Source organism: Oncorhynchus clarkii, unplaced genomic scaffold (genome assembly GCF_045791955.1).
Source record: "Oncorhynchus clarkii lewisi isolate Uvic-CL-2024 unplaced genomic scaffold, UVic_Ocla_1.0 unplaced_contig_2034_pilon_pilon, whole genome shotgun sequence".
Classification (NCBI taxonomy): Eukaryota; Metazoa; Chordata; class Actinopteri; order Salmoniformes; family Salmonidae; genus Oncorhynchus; species Oncorhynchus clarkii.
The window spans coordinates 12,501-17,292 of NW_027260082.1; the positions used below are offsets into that span (position 1 = coordinate 12,501).

The following is a 4,792-nucleotide window of genomic DNA, read 5'->3' on the forward strand; positions in this document are numbered from 1 at the left end:
TCTCTCTCTCTCTCTCGCTCTCTCTCTCTCTCTGTCTCTCTGTGCCTCTGTGTCTGTGACCTTCTTTTTATCCACAGACAGCCCTCGAAAACTTGGAAGAGTGGGTTCCGGGAGCACCCGCGGGAACCCTGCCTAGAGTGCACAGAGTGTGTCTCGGGCCCCGACCTCTTGACTTCCATATGACTCTGGTTTCTCTTCATTACGCACAAGCCTTTCGCCTTTTACTAAAGACTTCCGTGGAGAGGAACACTTACGAGTTCAACGTATTTTTGGAGCGGCTTTGCTTCTTGCAGAGCCCGGTATCTTGTTTCAAGGGAAATTGACAGAGATGGGCCAGGATAGTGACTTAAAGACGCATTAGCGACTTTTTCCAAAAAACACCTGCCTGTTTGTTGCCAGGGAAACGGTGGTTGGTTGGTTGGTTGGTTGGTTGAGTGGGGGTTGGAGGGAGAGAGGAGCTGGCTTTTGCCAACCCACCCGCTGAGGTCTGTCGAGACCCCCGGGGGTCCGGCGGTTTCAGGGTTCCATTTGTGGGTTATCGCTTCTCGGCCTTTTGGCTCAGATCAAGTGTAGTATCTGTTCTTATCAGTTTAATATCTGATACGTCCCCCATCGGGGGACTACATATTAAATGGATTTTTCGAACAGGGAGTCGGAAATGGGGCTTGCTCCGTCCGCTCCACGCATCGACCCGGTATTGCAGTACCTCCGGGAACGGTGCAACACTTTTCTTCCGTTGTCAAGGAAAAATGCAAATTCACAAAGCTCTGTAAACAGCTGGCTAGCTAGCTAGCTGGCTAGCTAGCAGAAGAAGAGAAGGAAAGAAACATTCAAACTGAAAGAAAGGCGAAGCGCTCTTCAATGGGGTCCCCCGTTTCCCGCCATTTTACTTAAAAAAAAAAAAAAAAAAAAAAAAAAAAAGAATTGGGGCCAGGATTGTGTGTGTGTGTCTCTCTCTCTCTCTCTCTCTCTCTCTCTCTCTCTCTCTCTCTCTCTCTCTCTCTCTCTCTCTCTCTCTCTCTCGCTCTCTCTCTCTCTCTCTCTCTCTCTCTCTCTCTCTCGCTCTCTCTCTCTCTCTGTCTCTCTGTGCCTCTGTGTCTGTGACCTTCTTTTTATCCACAGACAGCCCTCGAAAACTTGGAAGAGTGGGTTCCGGGAGCACCCGCGGGAACCCTGCCTAGAGTGCACAGAGTGTGTCTCGGGCCCCGACCTCTTGACTTCCATATGACTCTGGTTTCTCTTCATTACGCACAAGCCTTTCGCCTTTTACTAAAGACTTCCGTGGAGAGGAACACTTACGAGTTCAACGTATTTTTGGAGCGGCTTTGCTTCTTGCAGAGCCCGGTATCTTGTTTCAAGGGAAATTGACAGAGATGGGCCAGGATAGTGACTTAAAGACGCATTAGCGACTTTTTCCAAAAAACACCTGCCTGTTTGTTGCCAGGGAAACGGTGGTTGGTTGGTTGGTTGGTTGGTTGAGTGGGGGTTGGAGGGAGAGAGGAGCTGGCTTTTGCCAACCCACCCGCTGAGGTCTGTCGAGACCCCCGGGGGTCCGGCGGTTTCAGGGTTCCATTTGTGGGTTATCGCTTCTCGGCCTTTTGGCTCAGATCAAGCTTGGTACCGAGGTGCCCCAGAGCTCGCTGAGTCAAAAGGTCGGAGATAGGAGGGCGATAAGGTAGGGTTGGTTTAGTGTCTTTATTGGAAGGGCGTTGTGTTTTCTTGGAGGCTTCCTTGTTTGGAGAGCTGTTTTTTCTTCGGGTTTGGCGTAAATATCCATTTTTTGAAATGGAGCGTCCAAATAGGTCGGTACCAGGAATAGGGTTGGCAAACTCAGTTAGGTTTGCTTGGCGGGATAAAGAAGTGGAGCCAATTGGAAGAGAGAATTTTGGGAGGACCATTTTGATGGGGATATTAAAACTGGAAGTTAAAGACGTTTTATGTTTCCAAGATAATCCGGTGGAACGGGCTTTTGATGTGACCTTGCATAGTGAAGGGAAACATCAGGAAATATTGAAAAAAGCTAAGGAAGAGAATAAGACAAGGCCTTTATGCCAATATGAAGTCACTAACTTGGCGAAGAATAGTTTTCGTGTGGTTACAGTGACTATGTATAATCCCCATGTAACGGACAATGAGGTGAGGGCCTTGCTGGGGAGATATATGGACAATGTCTCCTCAGCGAGGCTCCTAAGAGACTCCCTGGGATTCTGGACAGGGAGGAGGGGTTTCCAGGCCCTTCTAAGGGAAGACCCAGAGGGTTTTGACGGTTACCTACATCCCCCAGCGATGTTCTCCCTGGGGGCTGACAGGGGGACGTTAAATTATGCCCGTCAGCCTCCTTTTTGCAGGCGATGTATGGCCTATGGCCACACACTCGCCTCGTGCAGCACTGGGAGGTGCAGGTATTGTGGATCGGGTGAGCACGAGGCGAGGGATTGTGTCGAGCCGAAGGCATGCCACGGGTGTGGCTCGGTAGCACACCTGTGGCGGGACTGCCCGGCTAGGCGTGGGTCATACGCGTCTGCAGCTGGGGGGGGAGCGAGAGCGGGGGATGGAGGAAGACAAGTGCCGGAAGACACAGGTGGAAGGACGGCACAGAAGGAGTCGGAGGGTAGAGAAGAAAAAGAAGAGGAGAGAGCGGGGACAGAAGGAGAGGTGGACGGGATAGTAGGAGAGGAGGCCGGGACAGAAGGAGAGGTGGCCGGGATGGAAGGACAGATGGACGGGACAGAAGGAGAGGTGGTCGGTACAGAAGGAGAGGAGAACGGGATGGAAGGAGAGGTGGTCGGAATAGAGGAAGGGAAGGAGGTGGAAGGAGAAAAGAAGAAGAAAAAGAAGAAAAAGACGGCGACGAGGATGGAGGAGAGTGAGGAGACGGTGGGAGTCGGGAGATCAGAGGAGGCAACGGTGGAGAGGAAGGAGGTGGAGGTGGTTATGGAGAGGGAACCGGAAGGAGAAGCGGAAGGAAGAAGGGGCGTGAAGGATTGGGGGGACAGTGAAATGGCGAGGGCAAGGGTGGAGGAGTTGAGAGGGATGGTGAGGGACATGGTTGAGAGAGAATGGGGAAAGGGAAAGGAGAAGGGAAGCGCTGTGTGTGACGTTGGTGACGACGAACCCTTGCCAAATACACCTCCGTCTAAGAGGGCAAAGAAGGTGGCAAGGAGGAGGGGTGGAAAGAAGGGGGTAGGGGAAGAACGGGGGGATGAGGAGGTGGCGGGGCCATCGTGGGCTCCGTGTCCATCCTCCTTTAAACCCCTCGCCGAGCTGGACCTCCCAGGCATGGCGAGAAACTGGATGATGGAGGGGGAGGCGGATTTTTTATTTGGGGATGTAACGTCCCCGGTTCGGAGTCCGGAGGAGGGGGGGGTGATGGACTTGAGTGTGGGGCTGGCGCCGGGTGGCGTTGCTGTGTTCAGGGGAGGGGGGACGGGGGGTAATGGGGGTGATGTTGGGGATTCACGTGTGGAGGTGAGGTCACAGTTGGTCGGGAGAGAGAAGAAGAGCACTGGGTGAGAAATTGTGGTAATAGAGTTGATGTAATTTGGTAGTTTGTAGGTTATTGATTGTTTTGGTTTGGATATGATTATAGTTGATTCATTTTTGGAATTATTATTTGTAGTTTGTTGGAATTGGATTTAAGTTGATGGAATTATGGATGATTATTGTTTGGTTTTTGAAAAGTAATAAATATATATTTTGTAAAAAAAAAAAAAAATCTGTTCTTATCAGTTTAATATCTGATACGTCCCCCATCGGGGGACTACATATTAAATGGATTTTTCGAACAGGGAGTCGGAAATGGGGCTTGCTCCGTCCGCTCCACGCATCGACCCGGTATTGCAGTACCTCCGGGAACGGTGCAACACTTTTCTTCCGTTGTCAAGGAAAAATGCAAATTCACAAAGCTCTGTAAACAGCTGGCTAGCTAGCTAGCTGGCTAGCTAGCAGAAGAAGAGAAGGAAAGAAACATTCAAACTGAAAGAAAGGCGAAGCGCTCTTCAATGGGGTCCCCCGTTTCCCGCCATTTTACTTAAAAAAAAAAAAAAAAAAAAAAAAAAAAGAATTGGGGCCAGGATTGTGTGTGTGTGTGTCTCTCTCTCTCTCTCTCTCTCTCTCTCTCTCTCTCTCTCTCTCTCTCTCTCTCTCTCTCTCTCTCTCTCGCTCTCTCTCTCTCTCTCTCTCTCTCTCTCTCTCTCGCTCTCTCTCTCTCTCTGTCTCTCTGTGCCTCTGTGTCTGTGACCTTCTTTTTATCCACAGACAGCCCTCGAAAACTTGGAAGAGTGGGTTCCGGGAGCACCCGCGGGAACCCTGCCTAGAGTGCACAGAGTGTGTCTCGGGCCCCGACCTCTTGACTTCCATATGACTCTGGTTTCTCTTCATTACGCACAAGCCTTTCGCCTTTTACTAAAGACTTCCGTGGAGAGGAACACTTACGAGTTCAACGTATTTTTGGAGCGGCTTTGCTTCTTGCAGAGCCCGGTATCTTGTTTCAAGGGAAATTGACAGAGATGGGCCAGGATAGTGACTTAAAGACGCATTAGCGACTTTTTCCAAAAAACACCTGCCTGTTTGTTGCCAGGGAAACGGTGGTTGGTTGGTTGGTTGGTTGGTTGAGTGGGGGTTGGAGGGAGAGAGGAGCTGGCTTTTGCCAACCCACCCGCTGAGGTCTGTCGAGACCCCCGGGGGTCCGGCGGTTTCAGGGTTCCATTTGTGGGTTATCGCTTCTCGGCCTTTTGGCTCAGATCAAGTGTAGTATCTGTTCTTATCAGTTTAATATCTGATACGTCCCCCA

General features: G+C 50.8%; 4 non-coding genes and 2 pseudogenes across 4 annotated transcripts; all 6 read left to right on the plus strand.

Annotated features, from left to right (window-relative positions):
* Window positions 1–180: 180 nt before the first annotated feature.
* LOC139401085 (U5 spliceosomal RNA) lies at window positions 181–297 on the plus strand. The gene has a single exon (XR_011632852.1). It is a non-coding gene; the product is annotated as a U5 spliceosomal RNA (small nuclear RNA).
* Window positions 298–537: 240 nt separating this feature from the next.
* On the plus strand, window positions 538–728 carry LOC139401091 (U2 spliceosomal RNA). The gene has a single exon (XR_011632857.1). It is a non-coding gene; the product is annotated as a U2 spliceosomal RNA (small nuclear RNA).
* A 497-nt stretch (window positions 729–1,225) lies between these two features.
* Window positions 1,226–1,342, plus strand: LOC139401086 (U5 spliceosomal RNA). The gene has a single exon (XR_011632853.1). It is a non-coding gene; the product is annotated as a U5 spliceosomal RNA (small nuclear RNA).
* Window positions 1,343–3,689: 2,347 nt separating this feature from the next.
* On the plus strand, window positions 3,690–3,868 carry LOC139401092 (U2 spliceosomal RNA; annotated as a pseudogene).
* Window positions 3,869–4,360: 492 nt separating this feature from the next.
* LOC139401088 (U5 spliceosomal RNA) lies at window positions 4,361–4,477 on the plus strand. The gene has a single exon (XR_011632854.1). It is a non-coding gene; the product is annotated as a U5 spliceosomal RNA (small nuclear RNA).
* A 240-nt stretch (window positions 4,478–4,717) lies between these two features.
* Window positions 4,718–4,792, plus strand: LOC139401079 (U2 spliceosomal RNA; annotated as a pseudogene; the record flags this gene model as incomplete).